The following is a 13,412-nucleotide window of genomic DNA, read 5'->3' as shown; positions in this document are numbered from 1 at the left end:
GTATAAGCGGTCCTTTTATGGAAAGGCGCTCAAATAAAGGTACAAACCAGAAACCGGAGAAAGCAGAGAGAGCGAGTGAACGCTTTGAAAGAGAACGAGGGTGATTACGAACGGGGCGCTGGCCGAAGCGCCAGGCGGGATCACAACAGCTGCGAGCGCCTGCGAGCAGCCACTTCTTTATTCTCTCGTTCTCGTTGACAAAATGGCTACCGGAGCGCCGCCGCTGGCTCGGCGGAGCGCGGCGCTACTAGAAAAGCGGAGGCGTCGAGTAAAAGACGGCGAAATTGAGAACAATGTCCGGTAATTTATTTCCTAAGTCCCCCCCATCACGGCTGTTTATCTAGCCCCTCGTCCTAGTTTTTTTTTCTTCATCTACAAGGGACGATTCGGGGACGATGCCGCGACTCAAACGCGGTTCTCCGTTTTTATGTCTTTTCACTTATCTCTTCTGCGGCGGCGGCCGGTTCCGATTTCTCCCGGCTGCAACGTAGCGGCGCACCCTAGCGCCCTCGCTTACAACGAAGAAACTGAAGGTCAACAGAACGCGCTCGCTCGCTTGTGGGAGCAGGACGCGTCTTTTTTTGCTCTCGGTCGGTTCGGCGGGTAGCTAGTTTCTCTGCCTGTCGAAGCGGCTGCTTATGCTGTCTTTGTGATCGCATAATCGCAAAACTTAATACTTTTCTCGGTGACGTTCTCGCTTTGAGCGTTACGTACAAACCGGCATCAGAGATCGAGACCGAGCGCTTCTCCTCACCAGGCATCGTCGTCTCGTGCAGGTTCACTATAAACGTAAGTGTGTACGAACTCCTTTGCCTAGCTGCCACTAAAACGCGTGTTGCTACTTACGATCGCCTCTGTTAATGCGTTGAATTTGTGCGCGTGCTAGGGGGAGCGGAGGGGGGGGGGGGGGTGAGTTGCGTCGCTGTGAATAGGCGCCGAAAATATTTCACAAAGTTCTTGACGTGTTTTTGTTGTTGAGCGGACGGATTGGCGCGGATTGCAGTGGCGTTGCATGCTGGGAGAAAATACACCTGCGAGAGGTCGCGCCGTTTTTTGAAAGCTGCTTGCTGTTTCCCACAGGTCTGGCTTGTGCCGCTTTTCGGTTTCGGGATCTGCCTGTGATTAGTCGACGCATTTTCGCTCCGTCATCTCACTTTCTGCCGCGCGCTGTTCCCTTCATTGTGTTTGCTTGTTTTTCCCCAAGCGCACATACAGTCGGCGTCCGAAGTTGACAAGGCTGCTTACGTGTGGGAATGCGAAAGCATTATAGTCCCTTTCGTGAAATGTAATTTTACGCGCGTTCCTCCTCCGCGCAAGCTCTCTTGCCTGCGTCCTAACTGCGCCTCGGTAAAGCCAAATCAAAGCGCTCGCTCGCCCGGGAGGAGTTTGGAAAGGTGGCGTGTGCAATGGCGCACGGACCAGGACCGTGGAACCGCCGTGGCCTCGGTGAAGCGTGCTCGTCTTACACCCCTGAGTCCCGGGTTCCGTTGCCACCCAGGCCAAAATTTTCCGAATTTGCTTTACAAAGCCGTCAATTTACTTTTTTTTACAGGAACCTCCATGAGAAATGTGACGTCAATCCCAGCACTTTTTTGACGTGTCTGTACTCTTTCGGGCGTCCGCCATTTTTGGTAACATCTGTCGGTCATGCCGACGGAGTTCGGCGTAGTGGGGCATATAGTGCTTTCGCATCAAAAGTTTTCTTACCAATGAGTTGTGTAGTCCAGGGTTCGACGAAAATTGGCCTGATCAGGTGACATAGTGATGAAGAGTAGTTCCGGTCATTGACCAAGTCAGAGTGAAGAACCACAGGGCTGTTGCGCAAGATACGTAAGCGTTTCTTCGCCTTGGCTTGGTCGTCAATGACCGTAACTACATCACCAGCAATATGTGCTGTGTCACTACATTGCTTCAGTGCTATCGCATTAACATCGACAGTCATCGTGACATGGTGTACATCTTTCACGCCGAACGCACTTACTGAGCAATCGCGTGAAAGAAAGTTGCGTGAATTTGATTGATCCTTGTGTCTGTACACGATGACGTCGTGAAAAAGGAGCAACTGCACATTCAATCAGATAGCAAGAACAAATAATTTAAACGAACTGCATTTCGTGCTGACACCTTTATGATTTCGCGTACCAGCGTTCAAGAGCAACGATGTTTCGTTCCACGAAGCGACGCTGGCATACGTGTACGCGTATGATTAAAGAAGGCGGGTGTGGGGGTTACTGTTTACGCACATGTCAATTTCACCTGCTGCTGATGTTCTGATTGGCTGGACTGGGGTACGCGTTAGAAGGAGGCAGGAGCCACCAGCCAATCGGCGCTTCAGCAGCTGACGAAATAGACGTATCCACAAGGCGGACATTTAGAGAATACTTCCCCTGTTGTGACTGCCCTGTTTTTATTTATTAGACTAGCAGCGAACGCTCGGGAAATCACGGGTCAGTACATAAGCGAAATTTCTGGATAACGAATCCTACGCCCCATTATTTGATTCGCCATTCCAATCAAAAATATCTCATTCGAAATTTAATAAACTTGTTCGAATAACTAGTTTTCGGATGACCCGCACTGGCAACGGGAAAGAAATGTGAAACCACTCAGGAGTAACTTTCTGAAGCTCTTAAATGTTGTGTCTTATTCATAACCTGACTCATCGCTATTACATTTGCATTGAGTGTATTACGCTTGTAAAGCTACTACGTTTGTATTGGGTTCCGCGTAGTCACTATTTGATTCGCATTAACTAAGTTGTCATTATGGCTCGTATTCAATTCGTAGTGAATTCGGTGCCGTTCTTATTCGATTCCAACTAAATTCGCTTCCAGAAATCGCTATTCGCACATACCCATGGTAAGAGTTATCGTTTTGCTTCCTTGTTTCGTCGCTTGCCGATTTTATCTGCTTTTCATTTTTCGCTGCAATATGAGCACTAGTCGTGCTAGTCGAGCACTAGCACTAGAGCACTGGTGATTTCATACAACATCTAAATTATCAGATAGGGGCTACGAACCGCTGTTATCACTGTGATAAAACAACATTCAATGCCCTTTGGATTGCGAAATATGATTATTATATTGCGAAACCGCAAGATATGCCAGAAGAAAAAAAAAACATGACGCGGAATCTGCCGGAAGATCCCTTATCAACTAAATGTGCGTTTATGTTTTGTATTATTATTGTATTTGAAAATTATTATTACTGCGGTGCTAGTCAAACCGGAAAAGTCCGTTGAATCTAGCAGGAAATCAGCCAAATAAAATGACTTATTTAGCCTTCTCCAAATCAGGGACCCAAATCACAAAAGCTTTCGTTTGTGGGTGATGCTCGCCATTAGTGAAATATGTTCTTACGAGCAGCTCTAACATAAGAACTTGTTTGTGCGTGAAAACGTGCCTATAGGGGGGCGAATTCCTTTGTGAATTCGTGAGTTTTTTTGTTCGTGCGTACAGTTTCCCGTTGTCTGGGCCGCCTTCGCTAGTCCAACACCACGATCGGCTGGCTACACTCTATACGAACAGTTTCTAACATAAAAAAAAATCCTTCTTTTGTGAACACGCGCCCAGATTTGCGGACCGAACATGGACATGGACGCTACCGAGGAGAGTGACCCGTGCTACAGCCCGGGCCCGCTGGAGATCGCCTTGGACTCTTCGAGTATGGAGTCGTCAAGCTGCGAAGCGCCGGTGGAGACTTCACCGATCAAACCGCCTCCGTCGCTGGCAGGAGCCACGCCGAGGAAGAGGAAGGCCAATCGCAGATTTGCCAAGTCACTGTCCAAGAGCGACGACTCTAGCGCCGGAGCCGACGCTGCCACCGGAAGTTCGCGGACTCCCCGAAAGCGGAAGTCCTACTCCGTCACGGAAAAGCTGGCTCTGGTAGCAGAAGTGGAGGCAGGACGAAAGAAGGTGAGCGAGCGAGCGAATGGAAAGTGTCGCTCCAGCCCGCAGTATAGTTACGTGGCTTTGGCGTCCGGTATGTCGTCACTAGGTCGTGGGTTCGATACCCGACTGCCGTGGCCGCGTTCCAATGCATACGGAAGGCAAGAAATTGCACGAGTACTCCAAGAGACGAAAGAAAGTTTGTTTCTTCATCACTTGGTCGAAGTGCGAGGCTAAAGCTAAAGGCTCAAAGCCTGACAAAGGTCACAGTGTCTTCGACTCTACGGGGGGGGGGGGGGGGGTGATGTAGTCTATTAGAGCCCACCTAGTGGACTGTCCATTTCGGCCGCTGCTGATTGGCTAGGGCAGCTCGTCTCCTCCTCTCTCCTACAGCGGCATCCAATCAGCAGCGGCCGAAATGGACAGCCCGTTAGGTGGACTCTTACAGAAAATCCTCCAGGTCAGGAGCATTTATGCAGTGTTCATGAAAGTACACACACATATAAACATATAGGTACAAGCAGTATATACGTGTAAGCTTCAAAGTACAGTTTCTGCTTAAATATTCAAATTTTTTGTACTCAAAGGGGACCGTTAAGCTCGGGGCCAACTCTTGATGCGGCACATTCAAACACATGTAAACCGCGGAAACGCATCAACGTGTTCGGACCAGTAACAAACGCGACGCACTAGGTCTAAACAGAAAGCAAAACGTGCATTACCATGCTGGTGCCGCTTGAAGCTTTGTGCGACCGAACGTCTCAAGTTCGAGGTGATCCGAAAGGGGTTAATGCATGCGCTCCAGCATGCGGCTCGCTCGGCGCCTCCTTGAAGAACTGCACAGCAACGTATACCGCCCCAAGGTCTGACGGGAACGGCACGCGTCGTGGCCGGGCGCTGGTACTGCTTGCCGAGACATCTGGCAGCGCAGCGTCGACATCAGATAAGCGTCAAGTCAGCGCGTGATGCCTCACGACTTGGATAGAACATGCTGATTCGCTGCGTGCGAGTCGCGACCATAGTTGAGCGCGCTGACTACATCTCAGCCCCGCAGCGCACAGCTCCAGATCAACGGCAGTTGTTCCCCTTCTGTGGAAATGTTACAGTAGCCACTCGCATGAGCCTTGTGGGATCTTATCGCGACGTTCTAATGCAGAGAAATACGTTCCTGCCAAACAAGGAAAAACATTTTGCGATATCGCTAATGTCTTGCCCAAATTTCGCCGCAAGATCGAATTTCATGATCCGGATCGTTCAATGTAGCGTTTGGCACTGTCATTTGCCTTATTTTGATGTGAAAAAATAATGCCGACTGCTCCTGCTGCGCGTGCCCCCGAGCGTTCAATAAAAACGGATCTCGAAGTCTATGCTTTGTCGCACTGCAGACGCCGGAGGGCTGTCGCCGCCACGTCTTAAAGATCATTCGCTGCGAGGGGAGCAGACGATGAGAAATTCGCAGTTTTTTAATGACATACAAGGCAAGTAATAGTGCCAAGTTAACCATCCCTTGCATAAGATGCAATATTTCTGCTTAACTTGAGCAAGAATGGAGCGATGGTTTGCTCGAAAATTGAAAAAAAAAAAAAGAAAAGGTTTTGTTAGACAAGCGCGAGTCTCTGTACAGGTGGTGTCCAAATCATGGGAGCCACGTCGTCGGCGTTCGCTTCCCGCAGCTGCAGTACGGCAAAGCCTGACCTTCGAGACCAGCTTCTAATGCTCTGAGGGAGCCGCCTCAGGCAGACGCTGCGTCTGGCGTTTGAGTTGCGGTGGACATGTGCAGACAACGTGCGGGAAACTATGCCAGGAAGCGGTGAAACTCCCTTTCGCGCTGTGTAACGAGCGGTACTCGCTATTGTTCCGGAGCTGAAGTCCCCTCTTTCGATGTTAGCGATACAACGCTGGCGCATGAGTGAACAATTTTTTTTATCCCCCAGGAAGCCGTGCATCGCGAGGGGCCGCCAACACAAGCACTCCTTCTGCAACAGCGGCCCGTCGACTTGGTTACACGTATTCATTCCAATGCTTGATATGTCAGTCACTATTTTTGCAGCCAGCTGTACTGCACACTTCTGCAGGAATGGAGCGCACTGCTTTAGCGAAAACCCAGTCGCATTTCCCGCAGCTGATCGCACAGTAGCAGGGCAGAAGCGGTAACGGTTTCGTAGTAAGGCATGTCGTCGGGCTAGTCGGTTCATAGATTTAGCAAACTGCGCGAATAAGACAGGACATGAACACAAACAGACGCATACACAAAGCGCAGTGTGTGCGTCTATGTTTCTGTTCACGTCCTGTCTTCTTCGCGCAGTTTTAAATTTCTTTTTTCTGAGCGGTTTCGCATTCGTGCGCTTTGGCTCAGGCAACGTGCGGCGCGCCGCCGCCAGCGCCATCTCGTTCCTCTAGAGCAAACTACTCCGCGAAAAGGTTCTGTATGTATAGGGCACCTCTGCCTTCGAGTTCACGCGATGTGAGTCTTCACGCTGGTTAGCCCGTAATCCCGGAGACGTGATGCTACAGAACAAGAGCTCGCGGCTTCGTCACTGCAGACCACGTACTGACCGCCCATACGATTCATCGATAAACGAGCATACAGTGGCACGCTGGTCCCGATCATACGTCGTCGCTGTTGCAGGTGGACATCTGCCGCGAGTACGGCATTTCCGCCTCGACGCTAGCGAGCATCACCAAGAACAAGGAGCAGTTCATGGCGGCGTTCGAGGAGAGCCGGCTGAAGGCTAAACGGCTGCGCAAGGCCACGCGCGAGGACCTGGACCGCGCTCTGCTGCGCTGGTATCACCAGGCCACTGCCTCCGGGACGCCCATCAGCGGCCCACTCCTGCAGGCCAAGGCGGAGAAGATCGCCGCGGATCTCGGGTGCGGACGCTTGCCACGCGTTGCAGCATTGCCAAGTTTGCCTCGAAACCCCTCTATTCACAGAAGGTCCTGGTCTTAACAGCTGCTTCTCAACTTCATTGAGTAAAGTCACTGGAACGTTGATTCCAAGTTCCAGTGACTCTGTAACTGAGTGGAACGCAGTCCAGTATCGCGAATAACAAGAATAGTATCGAGATAGTTTGTCTTACCCGTTATTTTGCGTTAAATGAAGGTCCTAGGCCGCCAAACCCCAGAATAAGATTGCTGCGAAGCCCCATAATGGGAGGGGGGGGATAACTTAATATGTTAGCTTTCTTATACAACCAGTTTCACTTTCGTTTCCCTAGAGGTTATACCGGTCATACTGTGCCTTGACATCATGACGAAGAATGTGGTCACGTGGGAGCAGGACATCGCGACGTTCGGGCACTCACTGCAGCTCACTCGACCGCCTCCTGTGCTTATACTCGCTGCTATGACCGATGCAGCATTACACACGAGGCAGCGCTAGTGTGTGTGCATGTATACGAAAGACTTCCTACTTTCTTTCTTCGTGTCAAGGTTGAGTGTCAGGTGGAGCAATGTCCTTCTGTAGTTACGTAACCTCAGCAAATTCCGAAATATTCCTGCTACTGCCTTCATCGAGCGCTTGTCGGGCTTTGCCAGTGGAAGCGGGCTCAGAAAATTAATGCTGAAATATTTAAATTCCAGATAGTTTTTGCCTGAGCTCGTTGGTTGCACATAGCACTAACGGTTTGCAGCAAAACATGCTGACACGGACAGAGAGGCGCGGCGACCCACGCATGACCAGCAACTGACTGTTTATTATTCGTTTCCCACATTTTTTTATCGCACTAGATAGCCAATGCTTCCTTTTTTGTCATGCCTATTATCAATTCCACGAAGCATGTCCGGGTTTAAACTTCGCCTTTGAAATGGCCGAAAGAAAATTAAATTCCTTGATTTGGTCGTCACCTCCGAAAAGCAGCTCCCATGCTGGAAGCACGAGACCCGCTCATGCAGCGGGAGTCCTGCCATACGGTTCTGGCCACTCCAAGAACGTTAAGCGAGCCATCGTGGCCATGGTCCTACAAGCTTCACTTTTAGCCGTGTCATCGCGTAATGCAAGAAAGATTCATGCGCCAAGTAACCCCATCTCAACATTGTGGGCTATCCCAGAGACCTGCTTACAGCAGTCGCCGAAGGTGCTGCTGAAAAAGACGAGACCCCTGAACAGCAGTGTTGAAGAAGAAAAAGTTCAACAGAAAAGGAAGAAGGTCGCTGTTGCACCTTATGTACAAGGTCTAAGCCTCAAACTGAAGACGATAGCCGGAAAGGAAGGCGTCGGGGTTGTATGTTCAGCACTAAACAAGGACTATTCAATGTGTGCGTGAGTTAGCAATGGCCAGAAAAGTAAGCAATGTACAAAAACCCACAAGAAGTACACTACCTGCGAGACAGACGATATACCTCTATTATGTGGCCAACGATATATAGGACAAACAAGCAGGTGTCTTATTAACAGCACAAGACAACACGCAGCATATTTGGCAGAATGCTCCGCTGGGCATATCGACTTTCATCATTACCGTGTGCCGTACAATTGTACATTAAGGTTTTTGAAAAAAAGTTATGACAAGCTGGGGACGCGCGAAATCTTAAAAGGCCATTGACGGAAGCGGAGAATCATGCATCAGTACACCATCGATGCTACTAACAAAAAAAAAAAAAAAAAGAAAAGGGATACTTGCGCAAAAACGATCTTTCACCCTAAGAGACGGATAATCGGCATGAAAAAAGAAAGAGGGAGCATTAGCTATCTCATGCTATAAAAAAGCGTGGGAAACAAATAATAAACATTCGGTTACTAGTCCAGCGTGTGTCGTCGTCCCTATCTGTCCGTGTCAGTACGTTCTGCTGGAAACCATTTGTGCAATATTGAATTTTCTGACGAGTAAGACTTTCATAGCGCCCCATTTTAGCGAAATATTAAAAACAGACAGGAGATCCGTGGTAGGCAACCGTAAGTACGCCCGATTCAGCACAGACCGCTGTTGTATCGCCTCTGACACTCATTTTCTTGTTACCGCGCTTATGAACGTTTTCTCACGAACACATTTTTTTTTTGCAAATACAATGGTTTCAACTGCCCAACTCCGTCCACAGCCCCTAAACCAGATATAATTGAACAAGATGTTGGTTGCCGCAGGGACAGGGTTGAGTGGAAACTGCAGGTAGATATCTCCGTCCCGATACGGACGTAAAATAACTAGTAAGATGTCGGTGGCACTGGTGGTTGGTCTTAATCGCAAATTGCCGCACCCTTGCAGGTACGAGAACTGCTCGGTGCCCAACGCGTGGATTGACCGCTTCAAGAAGCGCCATTCGCTCACCTACGCCCGCGAGCGCAAAGAGATGGGCGCCGACATTCCAGACGTGGACACGTGGCTCAACACGTCTTGGCCACAGATTCGCACCGGCTACTCGTCCTGGGACATCTTCAGCGCCGTCGAGACCGGGCTGTTCTTCAGGGCGCTGCCCAAGGAAGCGGCGCAACTCAGTGGTGCCAGCTGCGAGCAAGGACAACTGGCCCAGGACAGGTTCGCTGTCGACTGTCTTTCTGCCTCTTTTAGCTTTGGTCGGAAAGGTGTTGCAATGTCCTACGGATTCCATGAGCAAACACGGGGCTGGTGAACTGAAAATCGCTACAGGCACTGAGCTAGGTGTCACGAATCACCATACATTGAGCATAGGTGTCGCCGGGCTCCAAACTATAGGTGTCATCAGACGCGAAGCTGGCTGTCACCAGACAATGGGATTGTGAACTGGGTGTCAGCGTTCATCAGACACCGAACGTGGCTTCAAAGCACGCCGAGATTGGTGTCACCAGACAGTGAGCTAGCAAGGAGACGTCGACCTCCTGTGTGTCCATCTGGACAGGTGTTAAATATTTGTCTGCTGTTTCGGAGGCGCCCAAAATTATGGCATCATCTTCTGGAGCCGTAGCTTCCTGGCAAGTTGCCGAAAGTGCGCCATGACACCACATGGGTGCGAGGATAATGCGTATCTAGAAAGATTGGCTTGCCTTGAACGCGGCAAGGCGTAAAGCATGGTAAAGCCTCCACTATTTAAGAATCTAGGAATCAATATTTCTAGTTTCAAGTCTACGTTCTCCCGTAATACATACTGCATTATTCGCGCGAACTGATAAACCAAGCGAACGAAGCGAACAGAGCACGTGTGTTTGAAAATGGCGAAGAATGATTGCAGATCTCCGATTACCTTCAAATTCGGACCGACCCGCCGGTGCTACCGTTTAAATTTGTAATAGCTGTATACACAGTACTCCGAGCTCTCTCAATTGGTAGGTACACCTTCAAGAATTGAACCTAACCTTTCAATTCCCAACATCCTCATACGCATGCAACTGCACCGCCATCCTGTCTGGGTAATCGTGAGAACTCTGTCGCCACGAACGTGGTTACGGTATAGACTAAAATAATGATTTTACATTAGACCCTCTTCTGTTACCCTCAGGTTCACGATCTACCTCTGCACCAACATGACCGGCGATGAACGGAGGCCGCTAGTGGTGATCGGCGCGTCGCCGCTGCCTCACAGCGTCGTCCTGCCGGGGCTCACGTACGCCGTGAACGAGAGATCGTGGATGACGCGGCGGTTGTTCCACGAAGAGCTGCGCCGCTGGGACCGCGAACTGGAGTCCCGCAAGCGAAAGGTCCTGCTTCTCGTTGACCAGACCGTCTGCCACGAGCTGCGCAAGAAGGCCAACCTCAAGAACGTCGACATCATACACCCGCCGCCAAATACAAGCGGCTTGCTCATCCCGTTGGACCACGGCATCGTGCACGCGCTCAAGCGCAACTACCGCAGGGCGCTCGTGATCCACACCGTGCTGCAGGAGATACCCACGGTTCTTCAGGTCCACGAGGCCCTGCGGCTTCTCGCCGTCGCCTGGAAAGGCGTCAAGGACCGAACCATCAGGTCAGCCTTCGGGGCCTGCGGTCTGCACAGCATGCACCACCTCAACGACAACGCCGAAGGCGGCGATCGCGACGAGACGGACGACCCGCTCGAGCTGTGGTCGTCCCGCTACGACCTGCCGGAGGACCTAGTCGACGGCATTGGCGAGTTCGAAGCCATCGACGAGTTCGTGGCCACGTCGGCGAAGCTGCAGAGTGACCAGGGCGGCGACGATGCCGGTGAGCGGTTATCCTCGTCCAAGACCGACGGGGGCGTACTGTCGTCGAAGAAGGCCGATGGCATAGCTCCGTTCGAAGTTCTGGACGCGGTGGACCTGCTCTTGAAGTACTGCGAGAACTCGCCACTCGGAATGAGCAGGGCTGATACCGAAAAAGCAGCAGAAGGTCTTAACGCTCTGCGCTTCAGTGCTCAGATGACCGCTTTCAAAAGGACGTACGCCCTGGACTCCAAGTAGCATACCGGACACTGAAGCATTCCTCGCTGGTTTGAAGACGATCCGCTTTAGACCTGCCTACTCCGCTACGGCCCTGTAACGTTGCTGGGAAGGCCGATAGCGCGGAGTAGCGTGTGACAACGCTCGAGAGGTTTCTCGAGAAGACCCTACAGATGTGACCGTGCCACCGAAAAGCATTCGCCATCCAAGATCGAGGGCAGGATGTCTGTTATAAGAAGCACTGTGGCGTGAATTCCTTGGAAAGTGCCAGGTCCTGTGTGTATGTGACCCAGGAACTACTGTCCAAACTGGCCCTTTGTCGTTATTGAGGCTAACGTTGACTGGCTTCCCATTATACTTGTCAGTTCTGGACGTTTGCCTTCTGAAGGACGTGCGCTCTGCACGGAGTGCAGACGCTGGACAATGCGGCGGGTCAATTGGGCATTGCAATCCGCATGGAAGTAAGACGAATCAGGGCATGAACTCTTTCAAGCAGCCTTGAAGGCCGTTACTCTCTTCCGAAAGACTGTATAGGCAAAGCTTACTGTTAACCTGACAAGAACGAAACGGGTCGGTGAAGACAAACTGTCCCACTTCGAATACAGGACTCTACGGACAATAATAAAGGCGTCATTTGTGTCATTTCGTTTAGCGCGACTAATTGGGGGCACCTGCTGAGACTGCGCTTCGAAGGCATGTAAATGAAGTTGTAGAACGCAACGCATAACGGTGATGGCCGCACAGGGTTTCCCTTAAGCATAGCCGGACAAGATTCAGTCCCGATTTCAAAAACGGTGACTCAGAAACAAACTTTGCGATCTCTTTCTAACTGCTTGGCGGTATGCTGTTGGATTTCACTGTCGATCCGTCGGCGAGGTCGCAGAAACGTTGACAGCCGTGAAAATATTAACTGGAACACGCGCGTTAGAAGTACGGACACGTTCGCGGCCGCAAGACGACGCCCACGCGATGCTGCAGCAAAGTTCAATGAGGTCATGAACCCCGCCCAGGACGACCTCGTCGCCCGCCAGGAAATGTGTCCTAATTTAGGACACATTTCCTGGAAAAACAAAACCAGGAAATGTGTCCTAAATTAAGTCCATGAACATTCCGGCAATCACACAGTAGGGGTGTCTTACCGCTACGTTAAGTGTGTATTCTGTGTAGCGCGCACTTCCAGCACTTGTAAAGCAGCGGTTGAGCCGATGCTTTATTGCAGAAGGCACTCACCACGGTAAGGGGCCCTTCATAAGTCTATATGCTATTACGACGGTCACCCCTCACCGTATACATCTGCTAGAGTAAAAGAGCCACGTTTCTGCATCGCATGTTATGTGTGCAGAGTTTCGCTCGTCAGTGGTTTGCCGGTCTCACTGGGGCACACAGTAACAACGTAACAGCGTGTCGTTATTCACTGGTCTGCGGCCGCTGAAGCGGCATTTACCTAAGGCGCCGAACCATCTCCATCTGGGCTTGGCAACGGTTCACTTCGCTCCCCTTGGTAAGAGCCCTGCTTGCTAGGAGTGATGGTGAAGTATCGGACGAAAGACCGAGTACGGCAGAAGTCAAACAAGAAAATTAATAATGCAGCAACGTTTAAAAAAAAGATCTGCCGATGACGCAATCCGATACCCGGTCCCTACAATCATGAGCCCAATGTTTTGCGCGGCGCTATAAAACCGGAGGGACAGGTTCGCTATTACACGGGTTCTGGATCGGCTGCTGTTACCCCGTCGCTATATGGTGTTATGGCTTTAGTGAAGGGCCCCCTCACTACAGTCATTTCCGTTCCAGCAAGCGAGCTAGTGCGCCGATGACGACGACGCAAAGTGAGGATGATGGTTTCGTACAGATGTCTGTATAAGTGCTCACATTATACATTTGTAAAAAAAAAAACTTTGCTAGAAAATCGTTTCTTATGGTGGAACTTTTGTGACGAAGCCTTTACGGTCGAGCTATAAGACACCTTCGGCGGCAGCTATAGTGCGCTAGAAATACTGTCCCAAGCTTTCCTAATATATTGAATGAGACTGAAAAAAAAAAAAGAAGCCTAGCATACTCTTTTGTAGGGCATTTACCTGATGCATTAAAAATGAAACCCAGAACAATTTATTAGATACCTCCGCTCTTGGCCTTGGTCACGGCCTTCAAAGCATTCTGGGTACGCTTCAACTCTGGCCCACACGGTGTCCTGAAGTAACTTTTCTCCTGTGCTCGCT

The 13,412-nt window shown here is 50.5% G+C and overlaps 1 long non-coding RNA gene across 1 annotated transcript in view; it reads right to left on the bottom strand.

The window, feature by feature from the left end:
• Positions 1-5,037, bottom strand: part of LOC142557403 (uncharacterized) — a 40,471-nt gene extending 35,434 nt beyond the window's left edge. Inside the window, exon 1 of the long non-coding RNA XR_012822767.1 lies at positions 4,610-5,037. This is a non-coding gene — a long non-coding RNA (uncharacterized LOC142557403). The remainder of the gene's footprint in view (positions 1-4,609) is intronic.
• Positions 5,038-13,412: the final 8,375 nt, after the last annotated feature.

Source organism: Dermacentor variabilis, chromosome 9 (assembly GCF_050947875.1).
Source record: "Dermacentor variabilis isolate Ectoservices chromosome 9, ASM5094787v1, whole genome shotgun sequence".
Lineage (NCBI taxonomy): Eukaryota > Metazoa > Arthropoda > Arachnida > Ixodida > Ixodidae > Dermacentor > Dermacentor variabilis.
Note: the sequence above shows the minus strand (reverse complement) of the source record. Positions and strands in the feature narration are given on the sequence as shown.